General features: G+C 47.0%; 1 protein-coding gene across 6 annotated transcripts in view; it reads right to left on the bottom strand.

The window, feature by feature from the left end:
- The window catches only part of LOC121106461 (BTB domain and CNC homolog 2), a 185,110-nt gene extending 171,357 nt beyond the window's left edge, over window positions 1-13,753 (bottom strand). For 4 of the 6 annotated variants that reach the window (XM_046939783.1, XM_046939785.1, XM_046939788.1 and 1 more), the window contains exon 1: window positions 13,553-13,753. The gene's annotated coding sequence lies outside the window, so the exon portion shown is untranslated. Of the gene's footprint in view, window positions 1-12,154; window positions 12,327-13,362; window positions 13,445-13,552 lie in introns of those variants that run through there. The other 2 variants (XM_046939787.1, XM_046939786.1) reach the window with 2 other exon arrangements.
- Between the last annotated feature and the right edge of the window lie 274 nt (window positions 13,754-14,027).

Below are 14,027 nucleotides of genomic sequence, written 5' to 3'. Positions count from 1 at the left end.
AAAACCTTCTGAATTCATCTTGAAAAAAGGAGAAAAGTAACAGATTCACTTACGATCCCCTGCAGCATATCCACTCCTTTTGCTTTCATACAATAAAGGACATGCATGCCCCACCCTTTTTACTGTATGTTCTAGTCAAAAAACATGGTTTCCTGTATGCAAGCAGTTCTTTTTTGGCAAAGAGTTCATTCTGAAATGAAGTTGCAGAGAAAGCAGTAACGTGGGGCAGGTATGTGTTTTACTTCCTATTGGCTTTGCATTGCTTTCTCCGTCATTGCCTAATCCAATGACTCCAATCTGTCAGCTGCACACAACGTTTACAGCTATTTCAGCCAACTGCCCTCATCTTGTTCTTTTTTTTTGCAAACAATACCTAAACGACAGAGTGGTCAGTCTTGTTCCTTGAAAAGTTCATTGGCTATGCCCAAAGAGAGCATCACTGGAGAGGTGCGAGGGCTCTTCTGGGACAAGGACCAGGCATCACCCTGCTAGCACTGAGATGGAGGGAGCCTGTAAGGTTGCCGACCCCCAGGCTCACCCGAGAGCAGCAAACCCTCTCAAGAACACCTGGTGCTTTCTGCCTGAGCTGTCCTACAGCTCCTCTGCTTCTCAGAGGGAGCACCTGGAAGGTCTGCCCTACAGGAATAGTTTGGTGAGCAGTTGCAAGGGTCACAGAGACCGGACACCTCAGGTCAGAAGCAAATAATGCACAGGAAAAAACAGCCAGGCAGCATTTTTGCAGGTGATGAGCCAAAGTGCTACAAGACTTTCAACACCATTTCCCAAATTAAACAAATTTAATTCCAGATTACTCTGCTAATGATTAACGTATCTTACAACATCTTTGTTGGCATTTTGTTGCAGTTATTCCTTTTTAAAGTATGTATCATGTGTGAACACCTCCACAATACTTGTGTGTTAGTGTTTTCAAGTGTCAAATACTCAATCCAGAATGACTGCTGGGCTCTTTTCTTGAGGTCCCAATTAACAGCAAGATACAAGGAGGCACAAGTAGCACCAAGTATGCTCTACACCTCTGCTGGGCACTTTAAAACTACTTCTGATAGCTCAATTTGCAGGGGCTCCCCTGAAGCAATGCACTTGGAACTCGTGTCCACCATGAGCTCATGAGGCATTTAAAGCTACTCTGCGGTATAAACACCCTCTTCTTCTTTCCTAAGAAGGAGAGCAGGAAAATTCTATCCCATTCTGTGGGAAGTTCTTCATCATTGGCATGACAGCAATAGCTCACTAGGCTGTAACACTTCATCTGAACTGTAATATCACACGTGCAGCACACTCAGCAAACATCCAAGGCGTTAAACACAGCATGGAATGGTTTAGGAAAACTACAGACCCACAGGTAAATATTTAAAAATTGCAAGGAAGCAAATCAGTGCTTTCAAATGCCAACATGCAGTATCTTGGGGTACAGCTGCCAAAGAAAGGCTTCTTGTTTGAAGAGGTTCTTCACAACTTCTAGATATTTAAGCTTTCTTTTTATTTCACTTTATGGTTCACAGCATTTTGCATTATGTATTTAAAACTATAAGGCTATTAAATTATTAAATTTCAAAAAAACTCCCCCCCAAAGGGCAAAAAATGCTTTCTTGGAGCTGATCAGTGGTGATCAATTAAAACATTTTTTCATAGAATCATAGAATGGCCTGGATTGAAAAGGACCACAACGACCTCAACCCCCCCGGTTGTGTGCAGGGTAGCCAACCACCAGACCAGGCTGCCCAGAGCCACATCCAGCCTGGTCTTGAATGGCTCCAAGGAAGGGGCATTCACAGCCTCCTTGGGCAACCTGTTCCAGTTTCCTCTTTTTAACTAGCATTTGCTTCGTGGCTTCTAAAAGAAATGGAAACTTGTTAAAAGTAGAAAAGGCAATGGCAAAAATAAAACAGAAATAAAGTGAAGAAATGCAATGCTAGATAACTTTAAACCCTCTGCACACCTAAAAAAGGGCACATTAAACCACAGCTTCAATCACAACCCTGCAGCAGCAAATCAGCACGAGCAGAGGCGAGCTGCCACCACCACAGCCGGCAGCGGGCTGCAGTGCCTTACAGTACCTGAAGGACGTGGGCACCGGCCCTCGCCCCACGCATCCTCTGTCCCCACCACCCGCAGCCACCTCAGAGGGAGCTGGTGTGCTCCCACGAGCTTTTCAGTCATACCGCAGACAGTGGTGAGAATATACGGACCCGCACACGGAGTGCCGGTGTCAAGCCTTTGGGCAACGATTAACCTACTTCGCAGATAGTTGGGCTTTCCTCTTTTATTATTATTATTAATAAAGGAAAAACAGAAATATTGCCAAGAGATGGACCTCCATCCCACTGTTCTGTTCCCCTTTCCCCCACGAGCACATCTCCCCACGCCCACATGGTGCTGGAAAAAGCCAGTAAGCAGGGTACCGTGGTGTGCCGTGTGTCAGGAGCTGTGGTTTTCAGATGAAACACGTAGCAAAGATACTGCACCCTTTTGACCAGAATTTTCCATTAGAGATCGAACACAAGTTAGGAAAAAAAAAATACATATATATACGTGTGAGAAAAATGTCTGAATTTCCTTTTGCGCTGAGATGTCACAGTACAGCTGAGATTATTTCTCTATGATAAAGTTGAGGGAAAAGGGCACACGCCAGGTGGCAGACATAGAAAACCCCCATAAACAACAGCCCCAGGAAAAAAACAGTAATCAGAATAAACTTCAAATTAAGGAAAAAGAAAACGAGAAGGGAACGTGTTTTGCTGGAGCTCCACCAAGAGATCGGCAGGGCTGCCCTGAGAGCAACTTTCTGAGGAAGCTATGTGACCAATTTGCATCTTCTGTAGCAATGATTTTCCTCCCTGAAATGTTTCAAGAGGAAGGTGCCTGTGGGCGGGGAATGTTAAAAATAAAAACAAACACTGAAAAGCTATTTGTAAATTGCTGCGCTTGGGAGACGGCTCGGGGTTTCTTCAACCAAAGAGGGAGCACACCTGCAGAGTGAATGGCTGAGGGAGTCACCCGCCCTATAAATACAGGGGACAGCTCTTACGCAGCCACCCCTGCTCCATGCATAGCTCGGGAGAAGGACGCTGATGTGCCCATCCTCAGAGGAGGTGTTCAAGGAATGTCTGGATGTTGTGTTGAGGGTCATGGTTTAGTGAGAACCACTGGTGATGGGTGAATGGTTGGACTGGATGATCCTGTGGGTCTTTTCCAACCTTTGTGATTCTACGATAGGAATGTCTCAAGTACAGAATGCCAGAGTACACAGAAGGCAAGGGGTGGAGAAACACACTTTAACATCAGCCTTTGACCTTCCAATCCTCCCACCCCAAAATAATGCTCTGAAGGCTTAAACCAGAAACCTAAAAGCAAGGCGGGGTGGGCACAGGTGTTCCAGCTATGGTGCGATGCAGCAATGGAGCACCCACCACAGTTCCTTCCCTTCCTGCCCCCTGCACAGAGCTGCAGCACAGCCACCTGCAACTGCACGAACCGCGCAGAGATCCTTACGTCCCTCAGTACGCAGTCCTTCCCCATTCAATTATTTTGTTTGGGATAAGGCAAGGAGACTGGCACTTGCACAGGCTGACTCCTGTATGCTTTCCAAACAAAGACAGGTCAGAGCTCTGCTCATGCTTCAACCGACTGGGAAGCAAGAAGTTTCCAAATTTCACTGCAGCATCAGTTCTCAAAAGTTAAGCTCAAAAGCTAAAACCTACTCTCAACCAGAAACAAGTTACTTTTGAAACGTGATAGCTGCAATCAGTTGAAAGAGGCAGGTGCATTAGCCACCATCACCAATGGTGGAAAATCTGCATGTAATGGGGACGGGCAGGTCTCCAAGGCTGGTGTTCCAACAAGCAACCCCGGTATGTTTGCCCAGAGCTTATCTGAGCTATTCAAACTCACTAGTGTGCAAAGTTGGATGGAAAGGAAAAACCTTTCAGAGGTTGTAATCCTGCAAGCTGGATTTAGGAGTTAGACTCAGTGAACCTTATGGGTCCTTCTCAACTTGGAAAATCCTATGATTATGGTTCTACACGAAGGTGGGAATTTGGATGATTAAAGACTGGAATTTGAGTCTAGAAATGAGGGAATGGATCTTTCTCTACCTTTTCCTTGAGACAAAACCAGTTCTTTGCTTATTAAAACAGTAGCAGAGCACACTGTATTTCTACTGACAATATCACCATCACACAGAACAAGGGCTTATCACAGAGCCCACAGAGAAAAGGCTGCTCCTTCCCATCCAGCCTGCATCACCTGCTTATGGGGCTGCATCGTCAAGAGATGGGGATGTCACCAAATAATCCCCCAGAGAGGGACCATCTGCCAGAAATGGAAGGAGGTAGGAGTAGATAAAGAGGTGCCTGCAGAGAAAGCACCCAGCCAAGCAGAGCCCCTCCAGTATCAGTGTTTACTACCTGCAGCATGACAGCTCCTCCTTCATTTTGAATCCTTCTGCTGCTGAGCACTGCAGTAAGAACTTTCATGTTATTTTAGAGCAGACTGTAAAGACTTTGCTCCTATAAAGTTCTCCTGTGATGTTGCTGACCTTGTTACTCTTTACACTACTCCAGTTTCCATGAAACAGAAGAAAAAATAGTTTTAAAATTCTGCAAGTGATTCAAACAAGTGCTGCGCTCATCCTCAGAAATGACTGGCATCACCTTCAGATCAAAATATCTACCCCATCTCTATGGGAAGGCTGTATTGCTTCAAGTTCTGTATAGGTAGCACTTCAACAGCACAAAAAAAAAAAAAAAAAAAAAGGAAGATGAAAAGCAACAGAAATATTTGCAGCAGCCAACTAATACCAATCCCAGTCTTCCTTGCAAGACCAAGCAACTTGCACTAAATTAGTCCTGATAGCATCACAGCTCAATGAGGTAGGGAAAAAAAAATTAATGAAGTCGGTGGAGGAGGGAAATAGGGAGGCATTGTTTATTTGCTGACAGTAGGTGCAGTGCAGAACAACAAGGAGTGTTATACCGACTATGAAACACAAGTCATACACGAGTCGGTGTACAACAGAACTGGTGCAATACGTTCGCAACCTTGAGTTTTGCTTTAATAACTGGGGCTAGACAAAACAATTAAGCTGTAGCTGTACCACACAGTAGACCAAGCCTCCTTCACTTTGATCTTACAGAATGGTAAAAAATATATATATATACGTATATATTAAAAGAAAGTTTGGCGATGATTTGGATGATGCTCACAGCTTTTTAAGCTTGGAATTTGGTGGTTAGTGCATTAAGCATTACTCACTTTATGAACAAAGTGGAAAGTTAACACAAATTGGCAGATGACTAACTGTCCAAGAAACAGATTACTGAATGAATCACTGACTCTACTTTTAGTCTAGTAATAAGACAAATGAAGAGGAACAAGAAGGGGAAAAAGACAAACATAAAATTTCCTTGCAGAGTGCTGATATTCACACTGCTTGTGAGCTTCCAGCTATGACAAACTACATAGCAATTTTGCATTTATCACCAGTTTTAGATTCAGGTGAACTCACTGACATCTCCCACAACTGCTTCACATTGTCAGCTCACTGGGGTTTCCACACCAGGTATTCTGCACCATGTCTCCCCTCAGCAAACAGTTAAGAACAGCGATAGGAACAAATGAGGGGTTTGGACGTGAAGTTAAATCCCTGAATGGAACAAGCAATGGTCAGCAGACTATAGACTCAATGCACAGGAGTACCTCAGCCACAGCAGATACCTGGAATTGAGCTAAAACAGAGCTGAAGTTTCCCACTTCAAGAGGAGGACCTTACCCAACATCTGCAGGTTTGCTAACGGAGCTCTGGACGTAAGTCTGCCTAATACGCATGGGTTGCATTCAGCTCTGCACAAAGTCACACAAAAAGCTCTGCACAGCTTTTGTCAAGGGATAGGCGTGCAGCACAGGGTGGTCTGAGTGGATGATCCATGCTGCTCTCCAAATGGCTGCTCTCCAAAGGTGCCAGCCCTGCTCCTCCATCTCTCCCCTGCTTTAGCTCTGCTGCTCTTTGGACCTGTGGTCCAACTCTTCATATTGGCAAAAAATTAGCCAAGGCTGAGTGGAATGTGATTTGCCATATGCTGGGTTGGAATGCTAAATTGGCCCAGTGAAACTCAACAAGCACGTGGCCAAGCAGGACCTCCTGCTTTCAGCCAAAGGGCTGTCAGCCAGCAACTCCTCCCTTTTGTTATGAAGCATGGAGTCCTACTTTCTCCTTCACCAGAGCAAATACAAGCCAGGGCTGCTCTGATCACCTGCTGAATCTGTTCCTCAGTGTCTCCAGGAGCAGATGCTTGCCATCACATCTAGAGTGATGGAGGCTGCAAGAGAGACTTGAGGGTGCTGGGCACAGGGGGGGCCGTAGCCAATTGGCTCACAAGTTCATTCCACAGTCACCAGGCTGGCTCTCATCTCCTTTCGGTTTAAAATCTAAATTCCCCAGGGCTTGTCACAGCTGTGAGATAAGTGACACAACCAGGTCACAGCAGGCAAGGAGCAACCATAAACAGGTGGGAATAACAAGCTGTGTATCTTGCTGACACAGAGGGCAGAGGAAGGCTTGCTTGACTGAGTTTTGTTTTCATCTAACGTTCCATGCAATTGCCTGTTGCAAAGTCAAAATCAAACAGCCCCAGTCTGAACTCACACATGCCATGCCACGACAGCAAGCCCCGTGCCACCAACCTGCAGGGCAGATGGTTGCTCACAGTTCCCTGCAGTACCCCCACACTCCAAAAACAAGATGGTGGTGGCCTTCAGGACATGGGGCAACGACACTGAGATGGTCACTGCGCTCTGGTGTGCGCTCAGCAGCCCAAAGGCTGTTGAACAAATCTGAGTTTCATTTGAAACAGTTCCATTCTCTCCCTTGCCCAGGTACTTGCCAGACCCTGTGGTAAACTCAGCCAGAAGAAAATTAACTGTAGGCACAAAATGAATAATCTGCCAACTTAGCTCTTGGAGCAGGCCCACTGTGGGGTGAGTAGGTGCCAGGGTGAGGAAAGGGGTGAGATGATGCAGAGCACAATCAGACCCAGAATTCAGGTAGTGGCAGCATCTGTTCCCCTTCACCGGACCAACCTTCAAAGACTTGGGAAGAAGTCCTGTTTCCAAGTCAGCAGAACTGAGAACAAGGATGAGATTTAGAAGGGTTACTCATACATCACAACCCTATCCTCATGACACTTCTCATAGCCATGTTTTCTAAAAACAAGAGGAAAACAGATCACCAAATCAAATCCACGTCCTTCCGAACCCTGAACAAACACTGATGCTGTATTTTACACTCCTTACAGAACATTATTCTGGGAACTTCAGTAAGAACTGTCCATAAATAAACTCATTACGTTGGAAGTTGGCCTTTTCTTCTACACTGATCTGAAAATAGTAAAATCTCTTATTGTTGCCATGTAACAAACAACTGGATTTTCACATGCTTCAAAGTCAAATTTCCACAGACTTCTGCGCCTCTATTTTTAGAGTACTTTTCCCACTAAGAAGCAACCAGAGATGTTCCATAGCAGCCCAGTCACACAAGTAACTAACAAAAACACCCAAGCTATTTCAGCAAGATCCAGATTAAGTACATAGAGGTATTTAATCATTAAGGAGAAAGAGTTGACATCGATGCTGAGGTTGCTCTAGATTTCCTGTAGATCGGCCCCAAAATGCATTATTTATTTATTTATTTAAAGCTCACTGCTTTTCAAACAGAGTGAGAAACAAAGAACCACCCCATCCTTGTAAGGAACAAGGAACCAGTATAAATAGCACACCAAAAGACAAAGTAAACGTGGAGGTTTCATAATTGTTGGAACTCTCTCTAACCTGGGAGAAGAGATGAGCTCCGCCTCAGTTACAGTCTTAAAAGCCTGTAACAACATGAGCAGCTTGAAAGCAAGCAGCAACACTATAAATCAATGAAGCAGGTCAGAATACTGTGGCTGGACTGCAACTGAAGTAGAATATGTTGTATCAAAGACTTAAAACTTGATACAGCATAACAGCACGGAGGGCACACTATACTTGCATGGAAGAAGCTGACCCGACTGCCTCCAAGTTCCAGTTTCAAGCTAAATGCAATATGCAGCAGGGGCTGCCTTGCTGCACTGGACGTGCTGCGTACAAGATTTCAGCCTCACAAGTAAACAACTAAAAGGATGTCAGCGCGGGGAACAAAAAAATTAATAGATGACTTTCTGATCTGCCCTTTTTTCAGTATCACTTTCAGTACTGGAAGACCTGCATTTCCTCCTAGGTAATGACACGCATCCTGCAGGTTGCTGTTTGTCCTCCGGCTCTTATTTTCTATTTACTTTCCCCTCCAGACGCCGTGACCCCAGCTCAACCAGTGCTGTGGGTCACACAGCAGCATCGCTGTCCTCTCCTGATGGGGGTGGGATAGAGGCGGAGAGCAGCAGCTCAGCAGGAGGAGGCGTTGTGCCGCTCCTGCCCAGCTCTCAGCATCGCTAGATTGTATTTTCCAGATGTGCATCTCTGACATCAAGGCTAAACATCGGTGATGGGCTGCAGGGAAATCAGAGCGCTGAGGAAACAGGAGAATGGAAGATTTTAGCACCGCAGCCAGTGGTACCATTAGGGCTTTTTGGAGGGTATGCGATCATTTGCTGTGGCACAGCAAATCATAGAAGCTTCCATACATTTAAAAAAAAATACCCAACAAACCTCAAAGCAACATTTTCCAACCTTTCACTAAGAGCAGGGGCCAAAACCGCAGATTTTAAAGGTCTTCCACAGTTTTATTATTAGAAGTAGGAACCCTACTGATACTGATGAGTCATTTGTATTGGCGGAAACCAAGAACACCCATTTTCTTCATGTGTTACAAAGCTCTCAGTGTGGTTTTCTATTCATTACTGGTCAAAGCAGTTGACTAAAAACAAAACAAGTGACAAGAGCTCACCTTTTTGTTATTAAAGCCTGTTTCATACCAGCTGATTTTGTTTATCGTGTTTTTAGGGATTAAAAAAAAAAAAAGGAAGAAAAACACAGAAGACGACTGAGGTCTTACAGATCAGTAGCAGTAAATCCAGAGCTGCAGGAGGATAATTCGCTCGGCTGATGTAAGGGCTTTTGTGACAGACTGAGAAAGAAAAAGAAAGGAGGGAAGGAAAAAAGCCATAACAAGATCAGTTAAAAACCCCCTAGTCAGCAGAAGCCATCATTTTAGGATCCGTATGAGTAATCGGAAGGGAGACCGTAAATAAAGAAACAGTTGTATGCAAGAGGGCAAGTTTTCATCCTCATGCAAATGAAGGAATCCTTCCGCACTGTGGCCAGGGTTACTGCTGCAGGGGGAGAAGCCAGGCTCCAAGAGACAGCAAAATTCTGAAAATTAAAGACAGCTACGACAAAGGATTTTCAAGGTTAATCAGAATTCTTTGCTGGCTTCAAAGATTTCGGCTGCAAAAAAGAAGGGCTGCAGGGTAGGAGCCTGTAGGGCTGGTAATTCTCAAGAGAAAATAATACTTGCATGTGGGTCTTGCTGTATCCAAATTGGGAACAATGTATTGGTTGATGTTTTTGGTAAATCAAACATCCCATTCATAAAACCAGAAACAAAACAAACCCCAGAGGGTCAGTCCTGCAGGACACGTGCTGCGTCCAGATGCACTCCAAGCGCAACACATCCCCACTCCGTGCAACGCGCCCAGCCAAACAGCAGCCAGCCTGAATGGCAGCGTACTTCAGTCTGACTAGGAAGACACCACAACGGAAGCAGCGACCAGAGAACCGAAAACAACCTTTGCACGAAGGGTCAGCGCTGCCATGCTCCTACTGTGGGCAGCTGACAGCAGGGAGAGCTGCGGGCTGCACCAGACACGTGAGTCAGCAGGAGCAGCCCGCAGGAACTGCTGACACGTTGGATTGCTCGCACACGCGCCCAGCACACCTACTGCTAAACAGAGAGCAGGCAGCATGCAAATCGGGCCAAAAGTACACCTCCACACTCACAGTTCCTGTTTTCCTCGTTCAGGCTTCAATTTTAAAGCAATCACTAATGAAGGGGGGGGGAAAAAAAAACACAACAGAAAAACAATCCTCAATGGATGTCAGCTATAATAAGTAGCTATGATGAAGTCTCAAGGGTCATTTTGTTTTAGCTGCTTTTATTTAAACAGACGTAACTGCTCTGCCTCTTTTCCAAGAAGAAAACTGCTGCCGTACAGCCCAGAAGAGCACGGTGATGAGCAATAGGCAGCTCCTGCTCCTCTTAGCGGAAGACCCCTGAACCTGTGCACCACAACTCAATCACCCATCACCACCCAGGCTGCGTGCGGTCAAAGCTCAGGACCAAACATCAAGCCTTCAGCTTTCTATGAAATCTCCCACTTGGGGCAAATGGGCAGTTTCCCCAAGTTCTCCTGTTCCTAATAGCTGCCCCTTCTGTTAATAGCATAGCAGAGAAGGTTATCATTCAAGTGGCATACAGATTTCGGAAGTAAATCTCACAGGAGCTGCCCCTTTTCAGTTTCAGCACAGCTGGTCATCCTCAGGTTGTTTCTCCGGCTCTCCCTGCGACACCATCACAACCAGCAGAGGAGCCTCCAAAGCCCTATTTTTGACCGATGGAGTTAGGCTGTGCACGCAAACTCACAGCACAAAGCTCTACCAGAACTTCATCCCTTCTTTCTTCTTATTTACCTGTTCAGAACGTGCGGTTGCTCTTTGATCCGCATTTAATACTTCTGGGAATGCAAGAGCTTCAAGTCCATCGCTGGCCACAAAGACATTGGTATGCATTCCACTGCTCGCCTGCTTTAAAATTATAATTCATAGCCCAACCGTGGCACAGTGAGTAGCACTCTTTTCAATATACTACAAAGATGTTTCTGCTTAGCTATAAAGCAAAATGAACACATTGCAACTCAGCTGGCTGCGTTCATACATTTTACATCTTCTCATTGCGAGCTTCAGATGAATGCGTAATATTCAGGCAGCTGCCAAGGTTAATGTCTTTTGGCTAAATTTAAAGAAACGATGACCATTTTTTTTTTTTTTGTAAAAAGCCGAGTAAGCAATTGAACACTATTCTGAAAAACCTCAGGGAATTATTGGGGGTGGGAATCTACTGCCCATTCAGCTGCTACAACAAAACCGTGTGGGCACCTCTTCAAATATCAGCAGAGAACGACAACGACAGGCACTACAAAGGCTCTATTCCCCATTCTCTTCGAGCATTTGTAGTCAGGAGGAGCCCTGAAGCAGCAGGAGTAAGCTGGGCTCACAGAAAGCCGATATTTCAGTTTAAATTGAGATTTCCTTCAGCACTCAAATGGAATGACTTGTGTATTTTCCCTCGCATACTTCAGCCCAGAAGCCACTAATATACAGTCGAGTACACCAATATACACCCAGAACCAGCAGAGACGGAAATTCAGACCCAGAAGTGAGAGATGGAAGCATCCATGCCTTCAAACCCCCGACAGATCTGCTAAACGCTGCAGGTACGTTCCTGCAGCTTGTAAACTGAGAAACCATTCAGGTAGCACCCCTTTGAGCAAAAAGGCATGCACGCTTTGATTTGAATACATAATCCGTGTTCACACGACCTAAACAAAAATTGCAAAAGGCTGATTACAAATCACGTAATAAATGCTACTCAACTTGCGCCAATAGCTTATTGCACAAAAATGCCATTACTACTGAAATCATTACTTTGCATATATTAGTTACACATCTCATTTTTCAGCTGGAGCTGCAGACACTTATTTGCCACACTCTAAGAGGTCTCTTAAATATCGGTGCACGTGCAAAGAACATCATGGGCACACAATGAGAAAACACTTCTTTGTGTTCTCCTCTGAGTTCTTGGAAAAGATGGGATCGTTCATTTCCCTTTTTCTATGGATGGCCATATTTTGAGAAAAACCTTCAGGAAAGCAACTCTCAGGAGATCACAAAAAGAAGCAGCCATCGCACTTGAGAGCAAAAACACAAGCAAAGAAAGTTTTAGAAGAAGAAAGGGCGAGCTACTCCTGCCACACACTGCACACCACACATCGTCTGCAGGGAGCTTTATCTCCAGCTCTTTGTCACTAACTGCACACAGACAGAGACCAATACGTCAGATCACTGGCAGTAGGGGGAATTTGATTAAACTCGTTAATCCCACCTCATCTCCGAGGCCATCCACAGTGCCAAAGGTTTACCACGATTTCCTCACGCTAGGAGCATCAAGTCCATGCCTGTTTACTGGAATTTGGACCGTCGCTCTGAGCTAGCATCTCCAACTTTCCTTTGTAGACAGCTAAGAGGAGCTGCCCATCTCCTCCTGCAGAACAACCAGCAGAAAGCACAGCAGGGAGGAGCAGAGGGTGTCCCACCCACATCCTGCGAGACACCAACACCAGCAGATGTCCCAGATGCGCCTTAGGTGAGGAGGACTGAGACAACTGCCCTGGATCTCTGCTCCCAGTGCGGGGCCTGGCATACACCAGTGGGGATTTGTCAGTGTGCCCGCATCACTCGTGCCATTGCAACGGCCACTGTCTTTATAGATGGGAGAGTCTTCACGAATTGCACAGCAAGCACTTGTTGGAAGGGGAATTTTATGGCTTGCTGGCTGTCAGGCACAAAGCCTTGTAAAACATTGCTTTAAAGCTGTTACTACAACAGCCCCATGGACAACAGCTCTACATGTGGTGTTGCCACTTCATTACGTCCACCTCGAGGCGCTTTGGTATTGACACACCTGGAGATGTCGATGCATCCGAGCACTGCCAACCACCCCCAGCGACACAACACAACCTCGGACAGTCTCCAACCCCAAACGAGCTGGAGATCCCAAACACCCAACTGCAACAAGCACAAGTTTAGAGACAAAGTCTTAGGGCAATGGGTTTGCGTTGAGAGAACACTGACACACCTTCAGCTACAGCCAACTGCACTTTCACAACCACTCCGCCATCCCAACGAGCAATTCCAATGGGCTGCCCGCTGCTCCCGCTTATTATTATCCCGGGCAGCGAGGAACGCGCTCTGCTCCACGAGCCCGGTGCCAGCTCCCAGCACAGCCAGAATAGCCCACAAATAGCCCGTGCCCCATGAGGAGCGCTGCCACTTCACACCTCGCCACGCGCTGCGGCCGTGCTCCGCATCTCCCCGTAGCCAACAGGGAAGGAGGGAAGCGGGGTGAGCCCGCGCACCCCACATGCGGGGGTGGGAGGGAAGGGGTGGGCACGGCGGTGGGACAGGGCCCACGCGTGCACACATAGGCGTACATATACGCGTGTACGCACACGGGTACACACACACCGCGTATCTATAGGCATATATCCGCGCACAGGTACATATATATGCGTATGGATGGGCGATACGTACACCCGGACGACCGCTCGCGCTCCCCCCGTTACGCAACGCGTGGTTCCCCTCGCAGCGCTCCCGCACCGCAGCCCCGCGCAACAGCTGCTCGGGGCCGAGGAGGAGAGAAGAAGGAGGAGGAGGAGGAGGGGGGGGGGGGGAGGAGGGGGAGAGGAGGAAGGCTCCCGCCCGCCGCCGCCGCCCCACTCACCTCGCCGCGCCTCCGCGCAACTTTGGGGGTCGCCGCTGTCGCTGCGCTGCGGACCGGGGGGGGGGGGGGGGTTGGGGAAGGAGCGCTGCCGCCTGTTGTTGTTGTTGTTATTGTGTTGGAAATTGTTGTTAACCGCTCTCCGCGGCTCACCACCGACCTACACGCGGCCCTCCCCGCTAAATACGAGGGTGTTTATATATTTAAAAAAAAAAAAAAAAAAAAAAAAAAAAAAAAAAAAAAAAAAAAAAAAAAGCCGCGACCCAGAGGCTCATCACATGGCGCTCGCTTTGAAGCAGCTGCTCCCTGAGCCGGAGCCGTGAGGGGAAAAATAAAGGGGGAAGGGAGGAGGAGGGGAGGAGGGGGCTGGCGGGGGCCGGAGGAGGAGAGAAAGCCGCAGCGGAGAGAGAGAGGAGGAGGAGGAGGAGGAGGGAAGGGGGAGCGGCGCTGCCGGAGCGGCACCGGGGCCGGCGGCGGG

The sequence above is a fragment of the Gallus gallus genome, chromosome 3, assembly GCF_016699485.2.
Source record: "Gallus gallus isolate bGalGal1 chromosome 3, bGalGal1.mat.broiler.GRCg7b, whole genome shotgun sequence".
Classification (NCBI taxonomy): Eukaryota; Metazoa; Chordata; class Aves; order Galliformes; family Phasianidae; genus Gallus; species Gallus gallus.
The sequence above is the reverse complement of the archived record's forward strand: the minus strand, read 5'-3'. Positions and strand labels throughout refer to the sequence as shown.